The following is a 23,802-nucleotide window of genomic DNA, read 5'->3' on the forward strand; positions in this document are numbered from 1 at the left end:
AGGAATGGAAATGGGGAGGGGCTTGAGGAGAGGAGAAACAGAAACTGAAGGGAATAGGGAGTTGTTGAATAGACAATACTATGTCATTTTGCCTAGGGCCGGCCGACTTATTAAAAGGAGTTGTTTAACATATCCTATTCAAAATCCATGACCCTTTAAGGTTGGAAGTCATTTTGTTTATTGGGCACAGGTAGGCAGCTTTTTCTATCAATCTAAATAAACTACTTAGTCAATGCAGTTGCATTTTAATGACAGAGAAAATTGGTGTTCTTATGAGAATGTTTGATTATTCTTCCTTATCAAGTAAAAAGGTACAGAAAGAGAGCCCATAACCAATTCTGAAAGTGGCTGTGTGTCATCCTTATGGTAAATTGAGTGAGCTCTGTAGGGAATGAATGGTTGTTGGTTATCATTGCCTTTTCCCTTTGCACTTGAAAGAGGGGATTATGATGAATATTGCTTTTACATTTTCTGACATAAATATAATTTATGTAAGTAGTTCTTCCCTTTAGTTTGCAAAGAACTGTCTTATATATTATTCTAACTGTTCAAAGCAGCAAGGATATAGTAAGAATTGAGTAGTTATTACTGCTTTATATTTCTCAGTCTCAAAAATTCCTCTGTGTAAAATGACTGCATCCTTCCTAAATATTGTTAATTCCATACTGGTTTTCATATAGTGTTCCATAAAAATCTTAAGATTTTACAGAGGCATGACAGAAGGAAATATGGAGGAAAAGAGAAGGGAAGCCAAGCAGGGTTGTAGGACTCTCACCTTTCCACCAACTAGGATCACTCTGCCTCTTCTCTTTTATCTGTGAAGGAGGATTTGCATTAAATCATCCTCACTCCCTCCCCTGGTACTGTTATAATGAACTGACCTGAAAATAAGTGCATTAAGTGGCCATAGAACATAAAGACACTAATTAGTTCACTTGGGGATCAAATCCATGATAACAGACTTATTCATGCTTTTCTTTATCCCCAAAACTATTCAGATAAAAGAAAAGGGAGAAAATAAATCTATCATATATATGACAATCCTCAAGAACAAACACTTTAAGTTTCAAATATAATCTGGTTGATTCTGTCAGAGGGAAATAATTCTATCACTAGTTAGGAATAATTAATAATTGAGTCTAGACCAATAGAAAATCTTATTTCACAGCAAAAGAAATGCAAATATCCAATAGACATTAAAAAGGATTAGTGTCCATTGTCATCAAAGAAATTCATAATAATCTTACAATGATACACTATTTCTAGACTTTTAAATTTGTAGATGTTTTAAAAATTATTATAAACAATGATGATGAAATTGTCAATTCATAAACTATTGATGGCATGTACATTGGTAAGTTATTTCTGGAGAGCAATTTGACATTACAAGAATCTTAAAACACACTCTTTGACCACTACGTGCTACTTCCAGAACCATCTGAAGGTTATAATCACATATATAGCAAGCATATATAGTCAAGTTTTGTTTTACCAGTGTGTATAACAGGATGTTTTAGTTTATAAGGAACAGATGCAAGTTTACCCTGAGATGTTAAGATCTTATTACAAAGCTACAAGGTAAATGAAGAAATCAGATAAAGACTTGTCCAGCCGGTCTGAAGTGAGAATGGCATTTGATTTTGCATTAAGGGTTTAGGAATGGGCATTCAGGATATGCTGAAGTTCTTCAAAGAACATCATCTTGTCTATCTTAGCAGCAGCATTGTGCCATTGCTTCTTCTTCTTGTCTATCACTTTGTTTTAGTTGTTGTATTGCTTTTCCCACTGTTGCCTATTGTTTTTTTACTACCTCATGACTATTACCCCTAGTTTCTGTTGATTGCTTTATTTCTGTATTTTTCTTTCTGACCTCACAAAGAAACTATGATCTTCTCTGAATGCCTTGATTATTCCTTGTCAAAAACATATTTCTTGCCAGATGGGTCATTTTCTAATCCATAGATTGGTTGCTTTTTTGTCTGGTACCACATGTTACACAGAACAGGTGGAATTCTGAGGAGGACCACATGATTTGATTTCCATAGGATGGGTTGTGAGTGTGCTGGGAACTTAAAGGAAAGTATATTCCTATTTCAAATATAATATTTTTTTTGGTAAAGTGGCAAATGTGAGTCAAATTATTTATCCCAAAATAGAAGAGTCAGCACATTTATAGTATACACATAAATTATAATATTGTATAGTTATCACACATGGTTGATAACATTGTGATAAGGAAAAATGTTTATAATAATATTTAATGTAAAAGGGCATTCAAAACTATGTGTACAGAGTAGTATTAATTGCAGATAAATATTCACGTTCATAGAATAAGAATATTGGGACAAAATGCATTAAACTGTTGAGCAGTTCCTGAAGAGTGAAGTATGGTATCACCTATTTTACTTTTCACATATTCATTTCCCAAGTTTCTTGTGATCTTCTTTCACTTTTTTTTAGTAATGACGGAATTTAATGAAATAGAAATAAAGACAGATGACTTGAAAAATAAAAAAAAATAGGATAATATAAAAGAAATAATTATGACATTGCCTATGAATTAAATTTCCCTATTATGCTTACATTTATGCAAGAAAGAACTGAGGGTCATTAAATTACCTAGTAGAACTCATGTTTCTGGAAAATGAGTATACAGTAGAGATTTTCTTTGTGCTACTGGTAGGGTTATTTAAAATGTTACAAGTAAGGCAGAGGATAGGTTATCCATAGGTAGATAGAAATGAGATAGAAATGGGGAACTTGGAGAATGGGATCCCACCACTCCAGATTAAACTCCTAGACTAACACTTGATTCTTTGTTTTGTTTTGCTTCTGTTTTTGTTTCTCACTGCCTGAGTGGAAGGCCCACTCATGCTTGCAGAGTATACATTCTGTTGCTCCAGCAAGGCAGGGCCACAGTGGTAATGGTATTTCCTTGACTACCCTAACATTAGTCAACCTCAGAGATGTGTTTTGAACCCAAGCAATTCTGTTGTTTTAAGGTACAAGTATAGAACAAACTCAGGTTAACAAACACATTAAACCTTCCCATTATGGGATTGAGGAATTAAAATTTTACACCTTTAAATGAGTTAGCAAAAGAACAATCAAGAAAGACTTTCCAATAAAAGGTTAGTTTGTCACCAAAAGAGTATAAAAAACCCTAGACAGAGAGCCAAGGATGGCACTGTCTTTGAGACCCATCCAATGCCATGGGAGTTTTCCTTGCTTGCTTCTAATAAATCTGCTACTGAATTCTTTCTTACCCTCCATTGCCTGCATTGTTCCTTCATCAAGTGTGTGACACCCTCCAGTGCTCACACGACTATATCATACAAGTGTCTTAGCACTTGTACCTTATCTATTTCCCAGTATCGCTTCTCAGCATTCTTCAGCCAAATGATCTGTCCATAACCATGGTCATAGTAAATGATTATATATATTTTTCCTTACAGAAGAAATACATTTATCATTTTCCATACAGCTCAATGATTCATAATAATGCACAAAGCGATATAACAGAATTAACATAGAACTAGTCAAGCAGTACTTTATAAACACTTAAGGATACACATACACAAATGGTCTACATATGTATTTATATTTTAAATACCTCCTTGGGATATGGTGAGCTCCTAGAACCTAGCAACAGAATTTGACTCTTCCTTATATAGTCTCAGCAAATGGTATGTAACAGTAATAACAAGGAATTACAAAACAAAAACCAAACCCCCCTGAATTTCAGAGTTGCAAAGACCTTATAAACCTTATGCTCCATTTATATTATAATTGAGGATAATAAGTCATTTTCTCAAGATCAAATACTCAATTGAATAATCGTAGAAACTAAGGTTTTCTGATGCCTGTGTGACAAATGCCCTCTAAAAAAGTAATATACTCTATTGGGTGTAGAACTAAACTTTTTGGAGTTAGTGAGCATTGTTCTTTCACTATTCCCCAAATAAAACCAATTGAGTGGCTTTGGATTCCACTGAGACTGGTTCTCCACTTTTTTTCCCCTTTTAAAAAAAACTTTTTTGGGGGGTAGTTCTAGATGGATACAGTACCTTTATTTTGTTTATTTATTTTTATGTGGTGGTGAGGATTGAACCCAGGGCGTCACATGTGCTAGGCAAACAGTCTACCACTGAGCTACAACCCCAATCCTCCTTTTTCCCCTTTTAATTCTCTTTCTTTCCCTTCTGTATGATTAGGGAGTAAAGACAGGCACTGTGGAGTTGATTCTAACACATATTACTAGGTCAAAGTTGAACAGTGTTTTAGAAATAGACAACCATCTGAGGAAAAAAGGGTTGCATGAAAAACAGAATTTAAGGTAAAAAAAAATCAAACAACCAAATAAAGAAAAAGCAAAAAAACTATAAACAACAAACTGTTAAAAGCTAAATGTCCACATAGGATGTTTTAATTTAAAGTAGTCTTTAAGATTCAATGAAAAACAGGGCTGGGGTTGTACCTCAGTGGTAGAGTACTTGCCTAGCATGAGAGAGGCACCGCGTTAAAAAAATAAATAAAATAAAGGTATGGTGTCCATCTACAATTAAATTTTTAAAAAAATGAGAAAAAGATTCAATGAAAATAAATGAGATTTGTTTAAAAATTTATGCACAAGACAAATAAGGTTTTCAATAATTTGAAACAAAAACCAAGTAAAATAAAGCAATTCAGGCAATAAAGAGGGTTATCTAGGACTCCACATCATAGATTCTGGGCTATGTAAGGACATAACGTTTTTTCAATTAAAAAATTTGTTCTTTTAGTTATACATGACAGCAGAATCCATTCTGATATAATTATAGAAGCATAGAATATATATTATTCTAGTTAGAGTCCCATTCTTATGGATGTACACAGTGGTGGGATTCACAGTGTTATTTTCATGTATGTACTTGGGAAAGTTATGTCAGATTCATTCCACTGTCTTCCCTTTTCCTGTCTCTCCTCCCTTGCGCTCCAATCCCCAATATCTAATCTATTGCACTTCTATTCTTCCCCTCACCCACCCCCTTATAGTGGGTGAGCTTCCCCTCAGAGAAAGCATTTGACCTTTGATTTTGTGGGACTAGATTACTTCACTTATCTTGATAGTGTCTAGATCCATCCATTTGCTGGCATATGTCATAAAGTCATTCTTCTTTATGCCTCAGTAATGCTTCACTGTGCATATATATATATATATATCACATTTTTTTTTATCCATTTAGGAAGTAACTTTCTAAACAGAACTTGAACCCTGAAGTAGACTGCTCTTTAGAGCTATGAAGGAAGGGTAGGGGAAAGGACTGGGGGAAAAATGACAAAATTTTGTTTTTTAATAAATTTGTGAATCTAAGCTTGCATGTTTGACAACTTGTGGGATTCTAATGAAATTTTTTTTTCCTGGCAGGTAGCTGGTTAGTGTACTTTTATTAAATATTGCTTGCAAGAACAAAACTCAAATTTAATTGTCAGGTAGTGACTTTAATAACCTACCAATGTAAAGAAATTGGTGGTCCATTTTTCCACCAATGAGAAGAAAAGTTAGCTGGTGTAAGGAGTAGAAAGAATTGTCAGCAGCATCTTTTTACCTGAATTTCCTCTAACCCTTCCAATTTCAGAATGTATAATATAGTTCCCATCATTTTTTTTTTTTAATCAGAGTTTTAAGATGGCCAGTTTGGCTCATGATACCGATAGCCTCTATCCAAGAATATCAGAGTAAATCACAAATTCATGCAAAAAGGTGAAATGAAATAAAAAAAATTCAGAAACTATTATTTTGATGTAAAATTGTACATCACCATATCAATGTTTTTGTCAGTTTTAAAATGCCAGAATTATCTTCTTTTTTCTTAGCTTACTATTATGCAGTTATCAGCTAACATAAACGAGAAACCTTTTTATAAACACAAGTACTGAGGACACAGAAGCAGAAATTAGTTAGTTTTGATATAGGGAATAAATGGAAAAGGAATATTGTAGTGAAAGCCTCTTTAAAAAGTAAGTCCTATTTGAAACACTCAGGTGAATTCTGTGAATCTTTACATCAATGTTATTGATCTCATTGCTGGATTTTTCTTGCCTTTCAGTGTTAAAAACTTGAAATCTGAAATGCTGCTGGGTGCTAACTTATATACAGACATAAATAATTAGATGAGGTAATTTTGAATGTGATTTTCATGGTGATCTCTTAAGAAAACTTTTGATTTTTTGAGATAATCATAACCATTTAAAGATTGTGTGCACTATCGATGACATGTACACAATGTGTATTCAGCATTTGAAAACTTATTTTAAAGAGAGGATTATTTCCATTTTATGCAGAAATCTGACAGAATCTTACTAATGATTTGATGAAACATCCCAAGAAATTATAACAATAGGGCACATATTCCCAATGATGAAAATTGTGCTCAATTTAAATACAAAATGAATATTAATAAGATGCTTCTTTTCCCTTTCAAATTCCTTCCCTATTTTACTCTCCTTCTTGGGTCAGTGGTCTTAAGCTGAGTTCTGAATAGTTTGCACAGTCTTATTATCTATAATATTATGCATAAAATCCATAGGTATCCTGTGAGACTCCCAGAATAAAGTGTACTAATTCATATTAATTCTTGCATTTGCTGAAATGTTCTTTCTCTTGCTATGCCACATGCATTCAATTATGGGAAATGGGAATGCTTTAAAATACCACATTCTGGTGACAAATGTTTTGAAAATCTTTGGGGGATATTTGTTTGCCTTTAGTAACAAGTCCAAAATTGTTCCTACTGGGCCTCTCCAGTGGAAACAAAGATTGCACATTGCTAAGAAAAACAGTGTTGTCATATGGCTGATATCTGTCAAATGGAGAATATCTCCACAGCACAGGAGTGAAGAGTGGGAGGAGGAAGGAGAAAATAGGCATTCAAAGGTGAGCACTACCTTTTTTTTCCCCTGGAAGATATATATATTTTTTTCAAGACAACAAAAAGAAAGTATCTTATTTTTCAGTCCCTCTCTCCCCAGGCTTTACAAAATGTAGACGCTCTGTTGTCAAGTTAGAAAATTAGAGCTATGATTACCTTAAAAAAGTTTCACTTGTCAGAATTTCTTCCCAGCATGTAAAACACCTCTTTGTAGTGCCTCATGCCACATTTTCACTTCTATAAGACATACCGTGGAGAACACCTTGTCCAAAAGAGTCAGCATCAATGCTTTTCATACCATGCCAATTGATTATAAGAACTTTCTACTTTATTTTCCACTGGGCAAATCTTCACAACTTTGTGGATTATGACAAATGCAATTTAGTTCTGAAATAACCAAAGAGAAAAAGAGAAATATTTGGACTTTGTATTGGTTCTACAAAATAAATTGTGATTCAATGGGTGCAAGGACATGGCAACCTTATTAAGGGCAGCTCAATAAACTACAGTTTAAAAAAAAGCCTAATAAATAAAAATGTGAAAGTATTTCAAGAACAATAGTTGATAATGAATCAAGATAACATCAATATGATGTTCCTTTAGTAGAAAAGCAAAATCAAAGAATGAAATAAGTGAGGTTTTGTTCAGTGGCTCCCTGCAGGTTTATTCTTCAAAATCTTCCCCTCTAGCACCACCTCAAAAAACTCAGCTTCCCATGAAATCCATCATCTCTGTCATTTACTCACCATCAAGATCTGAGTTCAGAAATACAGTATAATATATTAGAAAAGTTCTGAAAATTTGACTATAAGGAAGATGTTCAAAACATGATTTCTTCTTACTGTCCTTTTACCCATGATGGGCTCCTAATGATCTGATGACTGAATCTTTAGGAAAAAAAAATTCAAATGTTTGATTTCTTTGGTATTTAAATTCTACCATGGCTAATTTCAAACTCACAACATAATATCACTGAAGATGGAACTGAGAAATGTGCACAGTTCTCACAACCCTGCAGGAGCCAGCTCCGCCTCACCACAGCCTCCAATAGATGTATGACTGTTTTCTCCTTTCTGTAAAATAATAATCTCTTTCTCAAAGATAGCTTGGAAGATCAAATAAAGAAGATGCTAGTATCTCCAGTGCATCAGAGACATGTGGTTAAGATTAAAGAGCAACACTGATAGGCCATTGGAAGCCTCCGTCAATGTTCTGGTAAAGCCCAGTTACAAGAAGAGGTACACACCATGTATGAGTGCATGAAATAGGAAGAATAATTAACAGAGTGGAAGATGGAATCAGGAGTAAAAGTATTTAGACACTTTTGAGTAATGGTTATGTAACAATTGTGTTACTGGCAACATATTCACATGCATGGAAAGCAGGTGAAGAAGCACTCATTTTAAAGATAGGCTTAAGAATCTCCATACTGCTTTCCAGATTGGCCGCACCAGTTTGCAGTCCCACCAGCAATGTACAAGAGTACCCTTTTCCCCACATCCTCTCCAGTACTTGTTGTTGTTTGACTTCAGAATGGCTGCCAATCTTACTGGAGTGAGATGTATCTTAGGGTGGTTTTGATTTGCACTTCTCTGACAGCTAGAGATGGTGAGCATTTTTTCATGTACTTGTTGATTGATTGTATGTCCTCCTCTGAGAAGTGTCTGTTCAGGTCTTTGGCCCATTTGTTGATTGGGTTATTTGTTTTCTTATTGTTTAATTTTTTGAGTTCTTTGTATACTCTGGATATTAGGGCTCTATCTGAAGTGTGAGGAGTAAAAATTTGTTCCCATGATGTAGGCTCCCTATTTACCTCTTTTATTGTTTCTCTTGCTGAGAGAAAACTTTTCAGTTTAAGTAAGTCCCATTTGTTGATTTTTGTTATCAACTTTTGTGCTATGGGTGTCCTATTAAGGAATTTGGAGCCCGACCCTACAATATGTAGATCGGAGCCAACTTTTTCTTCTATCACCATTTGACCCAGCTATTGCCCTTCTTGGACTTTTCCCTGAAGACCTTAAAAGAGCATACTACAGGGATACTGCTACATCGATGTTCATAGCAGCACAATTCACAATTGCTAGACTGTGGAACCAACCCAGATGCCCCTCAATAGATGAATGGATAAAAAAAAATGTGGCATTTATACACCATGGAGTATTACGCAGCACTAAAAAATGACAAAATCATAGAATTTGCAGGGAAATGGATGGCACTAGAGCAGATTATGCTTAGTGAAGCTAGCCAATCCCTAAAAAACAAATACCAAATGTCTTCTTTGATATAATGAGAGCAACTAAGAACAGAGCAGGGAGGAAGAGCAGGAAGAAAAGATTAACATTAAACAGATACATGAGGTGGGATGGAAAGGGAGAGAAAAGGGAAATTGCATGGTAATGGAGGGAGACCCTCATTGTTATACAAAATTACATATAAGAGGTTGTGAGGGGAATGGGAAAATAAACAAGGAGAGATATGAATTACAGTGGATGGGGTAGAGAGAGAAGATGGGAGGGGAGGGAGGGGGGATGGTAGAGGATAGGAAAGGTAGCAGAATACAACAGTTACTAATAGGGCATTATGTAAAAATGTGGATGTGTAACCGATGTGATTCTGCAATCTGTATTTGGGGTAAAATTGGGAGTTCATAACCAACTTGAATCTAATGTATGAAATATGATATGTCAAAAGCTTTATAATGTTTTGAACAACCAATTAAAAAAATAATAAAAATAAATAAATAAAAAAAATAAAGATAGGCTTAAGGGTTTTATAAGATAATAAGCTTGGCATAAGCAATTGATATGGTGTTATTAAGGCTTATAAACTCAGAAGTAGGTTGTTTCAATTAGGAAAAAGTTCCTTCTAATCCATAAGAGTCACTCTATACCAGGGAATTAGCATTAGGGTTAAAAGAGAAAACCTGCAACATAAGGAGACTTGCTAGATTCAGAAAAGCATTAAAATTAATTTCTCAAAGGGGTTATAAATGATTAGATTGTGTAAATTAAGAAGCAATGAAAATGCAATTGATAACATTAAATATAAGAAAGTTAAACTTTAATACGGTTTCAATGATTTAAAAAAAATGCTGTTATAGTGTTCCAGGAAAACACTTTTTGTCTTAGTAAGAAATCTTCGAAAGGTGAAACCATCTTCTTTGGAAAACCTGATTCTTCAGTGAGACCCATTTTGATCGTTATGGATCTCCAGATGACAAGAATGAGATTCAGTGATCAGAAGCCTCATTGTACTTTATGACATCAAGCTTTCTTCACTTTTAAGCTACTACATTTTTGAAATTCTGTTTTTAGAGACAATTTTTAAAAACAATTTTATCTGAAGTTGATAGTCAGAAGGTGATCTTGAAGACTGTCAAACTTAATTTGTCACTATAATTTCATAAATGCTGAGAAATATCATTAAAAAAGGATTTAGAATGTGAGCAAATACGGATTGCTTTAGAATAACATATGGAAGATCCCCTTGGTCATTGGGGAGGCATTATCACAAGTGATATTTTTCATGTGTTAACTGTGATCTTCAATCATCCAGCCACAATTATGACTCTGGACATGAGGAAAAGGGGACTCTTTCTCATTTATGCAGATAGTGGGCCAAGATTAAGAAAAATTTACACATATTCAAGTCTCTGAAGATTAACGCATGCTTGACAACCATTTCCTGATGTCCTGTTATGTGATTATTCTAAATTTGATCAATGTATGCTTACTGTGTGAATAGTGCATTATCTAGGGAAATATTGTTAACCTCTGATATTTAATCACATTTTTTTTACATATTTTATAGAAACCTTTTCTTTCTTCATTGCCCTACTTCAGGTTCATACACCTTTTTGGCTTTTTTCTTTCCCAAATAGTTCTGGCTCTAGTGGTGGTCTCAGAGTGAAGCCTCTGTATTCATGGGGTAAGAACTGCTTGTTCCATTACCCGTAAACCTGGTCATTCATTTTCCCTCTCCATAGCAATATTAACTAGCTTTGGCTTAGACCAATCTCAACTTAAGTTCTTAGTTCTCTTGAGGAAGACATTTTGATCCCCACAACTAGAGGTGTTTTTATTTGTTAATTCCTTAACCTTAGAGTCTTCCCACTGTGTTTTGCCCATGTGTTCAACAACTACCCTGAGGTGCTATGAAGATTGTCTATAACAACTGCAGACATGCTTTTCTGAGTGAATTGTCACAAAATTTAATTGTAACACCATGCCCTTGTGTTTCGAATTCTGGAACTCTAATATGTCCCTGATTTACTTATTAAGAACCTCTTACACAGGCCTGGGTTTAAAGATATTTTAAAAGATTATCAACATCCTTGTTGCTTGATTATTTTGGACATATAGTAAACCTAAAAGTCATAGAAAAAATTATAAAATCTTTGACTGTTGTTCACTGTTGTCCCTAATTCAGTGTTGACCAGCATGCTGTTGAGTTTTTCTCTTTTTCCCTCCCCCAAACTAAATCTACAATGCTGGAACTTACCTCTGACTGGCCTATTTACATTGGAAAGTGGTGCACTTCTGAGTATACATCTTTTGGCAAAAGCTAAAAATTTCCTTTCCTGCATCTCTTCATTAGACTAGAGCTTCTAATTCCTGTTAGGAATGTTAATATGGAGCATCTGAAGAGATCACCCATGTCAGCATGCAGACCAGAACTGAGAGAAGTGCTGAAATCTTTAAATTGAGTTCTGCACTAGAGACTTTCAGGAGGCAGCCAGCCTTCTTTGTCTGACAGGACAGGTCAATCTGATGCTTAAGTTCCTACCTCTTCTAGTTCCCCAAGAGCTGGTGGGTGTTTTTACCATAGCTCCAGATCTCCTTTTTCTGCCAGTGTTGGAAGTGTCTTTATTTTCACAGCCTTGGATTTCATTAACTGGAATATGTTGTGTGCATTTGCCTCACATGGCAGTCATTGCTTCAGCGAAGCTTTTTAGGATCTCCTATTCATTACCTTTCCTATAAGGCCTTCATCATCAGTGCTCTACTTTCTGATGGTTGGCAGCCCTATTACATGTAGTACTAACAAATACTTGCTTGGAAGTCTTCAATATTTCAAGCAATTACAGAATCATTGCTTGCCTGGAGAATATGTTTCAAAGTTCTTGATAAGAGTTTATGTCAGCTTTAGTGTCTTTCTGTCATTTCCATCCCTGCCTTTGTCAGAATGTTCAGTAATGTTCAGCCACATTTCATGTTTCTTATGCCAAAGACAAACAGCATTCCCTATGAGTAATCTTAGACAGTCACATACATTTGTTCATTGAATGAATGGATTAATGAGTTGTGCACTTTTATTAAACTAGCTTGCACTACAGACCATTCTTTTCTCCAGTTGTTGTATACAGGCCACATGCAAATGAATCCTCATAGGCACTCATTTGTTAAAGTAACTTGTGGAAGGGCAGTCTCAAGGATGGCCCACAATGACCCCTGTCTCCTGGTATTCCCACTGTCCTATAATTCCCTCTCCCATATTGCCAGCGTTGGTCTGTATGGGTACTAGGATATTGCAGAAGTGATGGTAGTCCCCTTCTGAGAATATCACGTAAAAGATACACAACATCCACCTTGATCACTTAAGTTCTCTGTCTCTTGGATGATTTCCTTGGTAGAAAAGAGTGTCCATGGGGGTAAGCTCTATGGAAAAGCCCTCTGGAAAGGAACTGAGGTTCTATGTTAAAAATTATTGAAGACTGAGGACACCTACCAACAAACACACATGTGAGACATCTTGAAACTATCTCCGCAGTTCCCCTTTAGTCTTCCAATGACTTTAATTCATTAATCAAATTATCAATCAATCAAGCTGCCTCCTGGGGCTTTAATTGATTAACTAAAATAATAATTTAATAAATCATTAAAGTAATTTAATGATTTATTAAATTATTATTTTAGTTAATCAATTAAAGCCCCAGGAGGCAGCTTAATTACAACCTCCTAAGAGACCACAAGCTAGAACCATTCTGCCATGTCTCATCTAAATTTGTGACCTTGGAAATACTGTGAAACTATAAATGGTTTATTGATACTGTTAAGTCTGGGACAGTCTTTATGCAGCAACATACTCCTAATTCAGGTCCTATTCTGTATCCACTGAATTGGAATATCCAGAGACAGCATCCCAGGAATCTTCATTGTTAGCAGGTACCTCAAAGGTGATGATAAGTCAAAATACACTCTATTGTAATGTATATCTGAAAAGAACAAATTTTTAAAAGGCAATGACAATACCTTTGCAGACTAAAACTGGAGAACCATGTTGTTAATCGTGCTTCTAAACTCCAAATAATGGTAGAGTTACATTCTTCATTAGTTCACTACTAAATCCCTGATTCTTTAACATGTGAATAGTGCCAATTTTTCTTTGATGTTTCCATTACAAAGACTTCTTGAATTTTGTTTATCATAATTGTTCTGTGTTTCTTGATCTAACTTTTTGTGAATGAAACCACATTGAGTTGGTCAGATTTACATATTTGTGGCTTAATGTGATTTTCAGAATGACTTCTGAAATGATGATTACAACTTCTCACTCTGTATCTTTAAACCTAACCACAAAAAATCAAAGAAAACTCACTTTGCCATAATTACTTGGATGGACAAGAAATACTCAGACTTCTTTCTTTACAGTCCATTTTCCTTTACCAAAGCATAGTACCCAACTTTCTAAGATCAAAGAAAATATTTTCTTTTTTTTCAAAGCTAGCAAGCCATTAATATCCATCTCTATAAAGTAACCCAAATGAATATTTCAAAAGTGACTTGTATAATTAGCAGAATTTCACAACAGTGTCAGCATTCATGTGAGGACTGTCTGTAGGGGTGTCAGAGGAGCCTGGGGTGGAAGCTGTAGGCAGCAGTGACTTGGTAAAGTCGCCTTCGTTTCTGTGAATTGAGGCTGCTTTATTTCGGAATTGAACATGCCTTTTTTCTTTATGGAACAGGAATTAATTAACAACTATAAAGAACCACTTTGTAAATTTAGAGCATTTTAAGAAAGAATATAATCACCATCACCTTGGGTTTATAGCCACACCATAGAAGTATAAAGTACTACTGTGTTACCCCTTTCCCTCATATCTGAGAGGGCTCACTTGTGAAAGTAGGAACTAGATGAGAGTAAGAGAATAAAGGATTTATAATAGGAACCTATGCCTTTGTGAATATACTAAAGATGCAAGTATTCACAAAGAGAAGTTGGAAAATCATAGAAACATCTTTTAACCAACACTCCTGATATTCCCAGTATGGGTAGGCAAGTAAGAGCTTATATCTAGAGTGAAATCAATTGGTTGGAGGTGGGGTTTGGGGTGATGGGAATCCATAAAATTCTGGTGGCTTCTTGTAACCTCTCTGAGCTGACCGTGGTGATAGGCCTGTGGTTGGTGATACTCAACAGGGCCAGAAGATAGGAATAAAGCTGGATGTGAAATAAGAAAAAGGAGAATGAAGTGGAATATTCTAGCACTTAGGCATCTGTCTATCACCACATCTGACTCTAGTATCCCCAGAGTAATGTCTGCTACTTCACTGCAGCCTTCAACATTGTCCCTTCTGGCTTCTTCTAATCAGAATCACTTAATAACAGAGATTCTGGGAAAAGTAGTTTCCAGCATAACCAAAATGACAATAGAATAATACAGTATCCGTTCTGCCCTACAAAATATAAAGCCACTGTGTTTATTTTAAAATTTTGCATTGGAAATATGTAAAACAAAAAAAAAAAGTAGGAAAAATAAATTAAGGTCTGAGATTCTTAGGAAAGAAGATTCTTCATACTTAGTTGAAGTAGCAAGTCCATTCAGGCCTGCTTTTTCTATTTTAACACACCTAAGTAGAATTATTTAATTCACATAAAGGAATTGAGGAGACTTAAATCAACATGGTAAGTAAAATTACTACTATTTTTCAACAGATAAATGCAGTCATCGGATCCCTACCATGGCATTCTGTTAATTCTGTTCCTGCTACTATTTCATTTTCAATTTTTTGGTATCATTGTGTTAGCACCCTTATACCTTAGATAATGCTTTTGAGTGGGAATCTCTTGCATTTCTTGTATTCTAGATACACAGTGATAATCTGCAGTATTGAGTCACGACCTGGACACCATTTGCTGCACTGTCTTTTCAGCCTCCAGTGTCTGCCAAGACTCCATGCTTCTTAGTACCTCATTTTATTTTAGCTAATCTTAGCCACAAGTTCTTTTTATTTTAATGGCTATATTTTGTTTCTGACCATTTGTGTTCACATAACTGTATCATTAAAAACTGCTTTAACCTTAGCTAAGGTTTTAATGATTCTTTAAAATATAATTCTGTTTTCAATCAGTTTAACTAAATATTCTGGAAGGTATCTTGAACTTAGAATTTGAATTATGAGAACATAATCATATGTTGCCTTTCAAATGTGTCAAAATTTTCTGGCAATAATAAAGATAGGAAATACTTTAAAATTACTGTTATTGTTGTTGTTGTTGTTGTTATTATTATTATTATTATTTGGATTGAAGTTATATATAATAATGGGATTACTTTTGACATATTCACAAATGTAATATAGCATAGTTTGCTCCATTTCATTCCCCAGTACTTCTGCCTTCCCTCTCTCTTCCCTCTCCCTGATTGCCTTTTATTCTGTTGGTTGAAGATGAGTATTATAACAGAAGTATCTCATGTCTTTTACTTTTATGTCTCACTCACACCAAACTCGTCTGGTCAGTAATTCCAACTCTGTTTTACACTTTTAAAAAGGTTTGAATCATGCTGGGACAGTAAACCAGCCTAGTAGAAGCATTTGGAAAAGTGAAGTGGAAAAAGCAATTATAAAAATAAATGCTTATTATCTGTCAAGTATACGTTCAATAAGTTTATATGTATTATATAATTTGATCTTTAAAACAATCCTATACATTAGTTGAAATTATTGTTCTCTTTCTTACAAATATACAATCTGAAATTGATAACTGATCCATGATACATTAGAAAGTGATGTAGCTCTAATGTTAACTGCATGAAATATCCAAGTTCTTAATCAGTTCATGCTGCCATAATTCCATCTGTTCATCCACTTATCTATCCATTCACCTATGAAAGGGTACTGCTCTGGAAGGAATAGTATACATTCTACCAGCATGTGCTCCTTATTTTCTGTCTGCCCTTCCAGAACCATTATTCTTCCTTCTTTTCTGTGCCCTATGTCCTAGAAGGCCAAAACATGCAAATTATCTCACCAGGTTTCCTTTGATGGATAACCTGGTAAGATAATTTGCATGTTAGATTTAAAAGTGAAAAGTACCAACAGGTCATGAGAGTAGAGGAGAGGAGGGGTCAGGTATTGTTTCTCCCCTTATTCCTATTTTGGTATTTTGTCTTTGGCAGTAGTTGCATTCTTCTATGACTACTGCTTTTGCCTTGTGGCCCTTCCTCCATAGTTCCAGGTCTCAATTAATGTCTGTTGGTTTTTGGACCTGTGTAGTGAGTTTAGTTTGAACTATGTTATTTAAAAATTGCTTACATTTTTTTTATTCGGGTGATTTGACTTTTAAAATCTAGAAATTTGGACTTCTCTTTGAAAATAAAAGTTTGGCAGTACAGAATACTCCATTATCATATGATGAAAAGCAGTTGGCATCATTTGATTTGCGGCCAGATGCTCTTCATCTGTTATACTGACTGTGTCACCTGTTTAATATCTGTTGTCATTTGAGATTGCCACCCCTGCTCTTGTTCATTGGATTGGCTATTTGAATTTAGAGCCAGAGAAGGTCATTCTTTTCTGATATTAGGAAGCAGAAGGAAGAAATGTTAAAACTGGCATAGAAGAGTATGGGCTAGAACACATAAATTACCCCAGAGGTAGAGTAAAAAGGCGTTTGACTAGGTTTCTAGTTTCTAGTAACAATCTGTCCAGAAACAAAATAAACCCTCCTGAGAAGACCAATGGAAAACATAAGGGCTTCAGAACCATAAGGGACCCCCAGGGTTTAGAGGAGAATTTGCTTTTTATTATTAGAGTGAAGAGTTAGGACAAAGCCATGAATGTAGAAAAAGTATTATAATCATCTTTTATGATTTTATAAATTCCATAAACAAAATCCTAAAATTTAAATATTTTAAAATGTTTCCTTATAGATAAATAAAAATATTTGGGGCGGGGGGTGGTACTAGAAATTTGCTAGATTATATATTTACAGTTATATTTATATTCTAACATTTACTAAACTCTTTATTTTGTCCAGCTACTTCCTATTTACTTAGCTTCAGGTTAATTTTTTCATCAGCCTGCATCTCTTATTTATTTATTTGCTAAAGTGAATGGGAAGAATGTTCATCTTTATGATACCATGGCATGGATTTCATTTGTATCAAAGAAAAAGCAAAACAAAATCTGGGAATAATGTTTTGCTAACAAAATATCAATTACTTCAAAGCAAGTTTATTTATATTTTTCATTAAATATGCTTCTGAATGATCTATTTCACAATTATGTTCATTTAAAGTATGTTCTTTATGCAGAAAAACAGAGGGTAGGGAGAATATAAAGTGGTTCTTTTGCTTTAAGCTTTGTTTTTATTTGTTTACTTCCAAAGATAGTAGAATTTGTAGGCATTCTAAATTCCTATAACCATTTAAAGTGCACATTTATTTATATTTTTTTTTTGGGGGGGGAGATTTTCTTCATTTTAGTAGCATTTAATGAAATAAGCATCAAACAGTAGACATGGCTATGATTTATTTTGACTTCTGTATCCTCCCCACTACAACTTCTCCCTGCTTCCCAGTTTGTGGCAAACATTTGCTAATGATATAAACGATTCCTGTCTAACATTTCCAGTCCCCAGCTGATAGGCAAGGCAAGAAGAAGAATGACATTCTGTGTAAGTCAGAGTAGGCTAAATAATTTTCCATATAAATGATAAAGGAAAAACTTTGCTTTCTTCTTAGCTGCTTCTCAGTTCTTTAGAGCAGAGAGAATATTATGTGAACAGTACCAAGAAAAGGAATGAGGTATGATAACTGGCGTCCCAGCAGAGGAGCTAGGTGAAATAAAGTACATGACCAGAGACCTTAAATATAAGAGTGAATCCGACCTGACTGTCTAATCACTGGTGATTGTGTCTCTTCATTACATATGTCTTTTATTATTATTATCATGATAGTCATTTATTATTGTAATTTCTCAGTTGAAGAAAATTAATGTCAGAAACAGAATGCATTACTTAATTTGTACCCAAGCCAGTGCCAGTCAATACTCACAGAATTCCCAGTGCCCTGTCAATGCACTTCAACCCTTCCTTGTTGAGTCTTTCTTAATTGACTCCACTGAAGCAAATCCAATTTCTGCTCTCAGTCCTTGTACACATATGTGAAGAATGCTAAATTTAAACTATTTCTGCTCAATTTTGTGCTGTCAACTCTTGACACACCAGACAGAATGAGATCACCTGAATTTGCTTTATATCTTATTTTAAGACCATTTAATTGGAATGATTTTGTGCCATTGTTTCAGAATAGTATTAAAGTAATATCCTAGAGGTGAAAAACAAATGCATTATTCTACTCCATCATCCAGTCTCTCTGAAACCAGTGTCTTTGCTTTGTCTGCCTGATTTGATTTATGTATGAGATATAAGTGTCAATAACTTGTTTTTGATGGGTGCAATACTGCCAAGGAAAATGGATATAGTTGAACATTAGGCTATAAAGAGGGGCATGAAGTATAATTCAGATGGGCTTCATGACACTTGTCCCTCATATGACACACATTCTTTTCATTTCCAATTTCACTGGAACAAGCAGAAAGAATGGTTTCCAATCTGTCCCACCTCATAAAAATAGACCTGTGTTTAATTCTTCAGGACCTAAAATTATCCTTTGGATATTGTCAACCAATCATCCAAGGAAAACGTTCCTAGCCAAAGTAATAGAAATATTTTAGGTATTGAGATAGCTAAAATATTGCTGTTACCTTGCTTTTAATGATTACACAAAATATTACAGAAAACCAAATGTGATGATAATAGTGAGATAACCTGGTACTTCCATCACATTTTTATTAAATTGTACCATTTTCTCAGTAGTATACTGCAGTTTACAAATGTAACACATTTTAATAGAAGGAAAGCTAATCCCAGACCCTGATTTCTTTTTTTAAATGTAGTAGAAGAACTGTATTTGTAAAAGCACAAAGGTTCATTTTGTTGTAACTAAAGATATTACACGAAATATGCTACTTTTATTTCTGATTATAGTTGATGATTGAGCATATGGGTTCCAATTAAGCTCCTATTTTTTCTTTCTTCATCAGCAAGTTAGATCATAAATGCTACATCTCTAAAATATAGAGCCTGATAAAAGTTAGCCTCCTAGATTTTAGAATTTAGATATTTTCTAGGAGAACCTATTAATCATGTCACATGAAGCTTGTTATGTATAAACCAAATATTCTTACAGAAATTAGAGTACGTTGTTTAAAAATTTGGGCACAGAGCCAAGGATTATTTTAGTTTAAGTTCACTAGGGGAAAAAAACAAATATTTAATTCTTTTCCTCAAAAATCCTATTGAATAGGTAAATGAATTTATAATTTCTATTTCCTAGGCTTTGAAGAGTTGAACCTGCATTATCTCCTGTATGTCCTATACATTTTAGTTAATAAGTGTATAATTACAAATTTGACCCCAAAAGCCCCTATTTGAAACATATTATTTTGAACATGTCCAAAGAATTATATTTTTATTTTTATTGCAATTTGTATTTTTATTGCAATTTTATATTTTTATTGCAATTTCTGTATTTTTTATATTTTTATTGCAATTTCTGTATTTTTTTTCAGTATCTGAGTGACTTCAGGAAAGCTGCATATTCTGAAAAATTTCTATACTTCACATGTGTAACTTTGTATTGTCAAGGAGCACCAGTTGCTGATGGAATTACCAATCACCACCAACTTCAGGAGGACTGTCAATTAATGACCACTGTCGATTATGTCACTATGATTGCTGATGGATTTCTTTTAATATTATGCTTTAATTAGAAGAAATCCATTGCACTATACTTCTCCCCCTTTTAAACTTTTCAAGGGAAATAGAGAGCATACATTCATATTTGCATAAATTTTACTCTTGCATAAATATGGTTGCTGAGAGTCTGAATATTCCAGCATATGATATTTTCTAACACACCTTTAGGTTGATTCCTACTATGAGAAGGTTAAAATCAACTAAAGCTATTGAAAATAACCAATTGCAATAGCTAGGAGGTGAATTTCCCTCAAGGGGAAGACAAGATAAAAGTAGGGGACAAGGTATTCTGAGAAAGTAGAAGCTCTGACAATGAGAGCATCATTTGTAAAATTACCTTCTGCTTCAGGGCAGTTTTGGTCTTATTAACCATTTAAAGTCATTTCCCCCACTTAATTGCCCCTCTCCCAATGTAGCTTGACTGATGTAAAGGTCTGAACATAATAATAGTCTTTATATAAAGATTATTATAGTCTTTATATAAAGTTTCAGAGACTTCTTAAATAGTGAGGAATCTATATTCCCTTAATTTATCTTAAAGTTCAGCATCTTTTTTATTCATATATATTTATTTGAAAGCAACTGCATTAATATTTACTAATGTTTTTCTCTTTTCAGTTTCTACCTTTGGTTGATGCATATTTTGATTGTTTTTATTAATTCCTAAGGAGCAGTAAAAATTAAGAATACAGAATGGTATTATTCAATGTTAATAATAAGAACTTGGGGATTGAAAACAATACTGGCATTAATGGTGCTCCTTTATTTAATTTCCATACTGGGGATTGAACCCGGAGTCTAGCATATGCTAAGCAATTCTCTACCACAGAGCTGCATCCCAGCCTCTTTTTAAATTTTATTTTGAAACAGTCTTGCTAAATTGCCCAGGCTGGCTTTAAATGTGTAATCCTCCTGCCTCAGCCTCTAGAGTAGCTGGGATTAAAGTCATATGTGTCCACACATGGCCACTGGTTGGATTTTATCTACATATTCCCATGTCTCTGGCAGTTTTTGTAATTTAGAGATGGATTCCTTTGGGATCCATCATCATAAATGCCAACTATAACTTATAAAATTTAGACTGTTATAAGCTTCACAAACATTTGCAAGTCTAACAATAGATGTTTTGGTCCTCAAGGTACTTTTAAAATTGAAAATGTAAGTTTTCTTAAAATATTTTTAGTACTTGCATAGGAAATCCAGAATGGTTAAGGAAGGGTTTTTAAAATTCTGACTCGAGTTTTCTGTAACCTTCAAAATACAACTTCAATAACTAGATTCTAAACTGATGTGTTTATGAGAAGCTGGAAGAAGCAGCATCAGGTATGTGAAAGCGAGAATGTTTCACTGTCTGATTGTTCTTGAGAAAAGATTAATGTTCTTTTATGATTGAAGGGTTTGAAAATCACATGGAAATTGAAAAAGTGCTGTGTGTTTCATAAAATCCAGTGCAAATATGGTATATTAGTAGATTCAAGATGTTTAATATCACCAATTATGGCAACTGGAAAAGTTTGCTAACACTATATAACTTGCATACCTTAGATCCACTGGAACCTTGACATGAGGTTCATATGGTGCTGAAACTCTCAAAGCCAAATTAAGTTCTATGCAATTACAAAAATCTCTCTCTCTCTCTCTCTCTCTCTCTCTCTCTCTCTCTTGCCTCATTAACTTCATAGTGAACAGCAATATTTGTTATCTAGAAGTAAATGTTTTAGAAGCCAGAATGAGGCAGAGCGAGATCTCTATTTTCTCTCTCTTTTCTTTTTCTTTTCAGCAACCACTTTCCAAAAATAAGGAAGACGGCAAGAGAAAGAGGAAGAAGGATGATAAGTAGGAAAGCATTCTTATTTTCTATAATCTATAAAGGTATACTATTCATCTGAGAATTGCTGAATTGCATAGGTCTAGAAACCAATCATTTTGAAAGATTTATAATGGAAATGTTTCACTCAGTCCTCATATTCAGTGATTAAAATGGGCTCCCTGGTCCCTTATTCTGGAGAATATTTTAGAACCCAACTGGGAAAAAATAGTGAATGTACATTTTCATAAGCTTTCTAAACCATCTGCTAAATATGAAATGATGCATTTGGCTTGGGAAGTACTGGCTCTGATTCACAATTGGGACAAGCAGAGAAAAATAAAGTTAAATGAAGTAGTTGCCCATGATATATCATGCTAAGTTTCTTTGTAATCAAAAGAAACCATGAAGCCTGAGAACACAAAATTAATATATCTATTATGAATAATAATAGTACTTAGTATCCAATTCCATCCACTTTCTGGCAAATGTCACAATGTCATTCTTCTTTATGGCTGAGTAATACTCTATTGTGTATATATGCCACATCTTCTTTACCCATGTGTCTGTTGAAGGACAGTTAGGTTGGTTCCATAGCTTGGCTAATGTGAATTGTGCTGCTATAAACATTGATGTGGCTGAGCACTGTAGTATGCTGATTTTAAATCGTTTGCATATATACCGAGGAGTAGGAAAGTTGGATCATATGGTGGTATTGTTCTTAGTTTTTTGAGGAATCTCCATACTGCTTTCCAGACTGATTGCACTAATTGGCAGTCCCACCAACAATGTATGAGTGGACTCTTCCCCATTCTTGCCAACATTTATTATTTGTATTCTTTTTTTTTTTTTTTAATTTTTTTTTATTGGTTGTTAAAAACATTATAAAGCTCTTGACATATCATATTTCATACATTAGATTCAAGTTGGTTATGAACTCCCAATTTTACCCCAAATACAGATTGCAGAATCACATCAGTTACACACCCACGTTTTTACATATTGCCATACTAGTGACTGTTGCATTCTGCTACCTTTCCTATCCTCTACCATCCCCCCTCCCTCCCCTCCCATCTTCTCTCTCTACCCCATCCACTGTAATTCGTATCTCTCCTTGTTTATTTTCCCATTCCCCTCACAACCTCTTATATGTAATTTTGTATAACAATGAGGGTCTCCCTCCATTACCATGCAATTTCCCTTTTCTCTCCCTTTCCATCCCACCTCATGTATCTGTTTAATGTTAATCTTTTCTTCCTGCTCTTCCTCCCTGCTCTGTTCTTAGTTGCTCTCATTATATCAAAGAAGACATTTGGTATTTGTTTTTTAGGGATTGGCTAGCTTCACTAAGCATAATCTGCTCTAGTGCCATCCATTTCCCTGCAAATTCTATGATTTTGTCATTTTTTAGTGCTGCGTAATACTCCATGGTGTATAAATGCCACATTTTTTTTATCCATTCATCTATTGAAGGGCATCTGGGTTGGTTCCACAGTCTAGCAATTGTGAATTGTGCTGCTATGAACATCGATGTAGCAGTATCCCTGTAGTACGCTCTTTTAAGGTCTTCGGGGAAAAGTCCAAGAAGGGCAATAGCTGGGTCAAATGGTGGTTCCATTCCCAGCTTTCCCAGGAATCTCCATACTGATTTCCAGATTGGCCGCACCAGTTTGCAGTCCCACCAGCAATGTACAAGAGTACCCTTTTCCCCACATCCTCTCCAGCACTTGTTGTTGTTTGACTTCATAGTGGCTGCCAATCTTACTGGAGTGAGATGGTATCTTAGGGTGGTTTTGATTTGCATTTCTCTGACTGCTAGAGATGGTGAGCATTTTTTCATGTACTTGTTGATTGATTGTATGTCCTCCTCTGAGAAGTGTCTGTTCAGGTCTTTGGCCCATTTGTTGATTGGGTTATTTGTTTTCTTATTGTTTAATTTTTTGAGTTCTTTGTATACTCTGGATATTAGGGCTCTATCTGAAGTGTGAGGAGTAAAAATTTGTTCCCATGATGTAGGCTCCCTATTTACCTCTTTTATTG

The sequence above is a fragment of the Marmota flaviventris genome, chromosome 6, assembly GCF_047511675.1.
Source record: "Marmota flaviventris isolate mMarFla1 chromosome 6, mMarFla1.hap1, whole genome shotgun sequence".
NCBI lineage: Eukaryota > Metazoa > Chordata > Mammalia > Rodentia > Sciuridae > Marmota > Marmota flaviventris.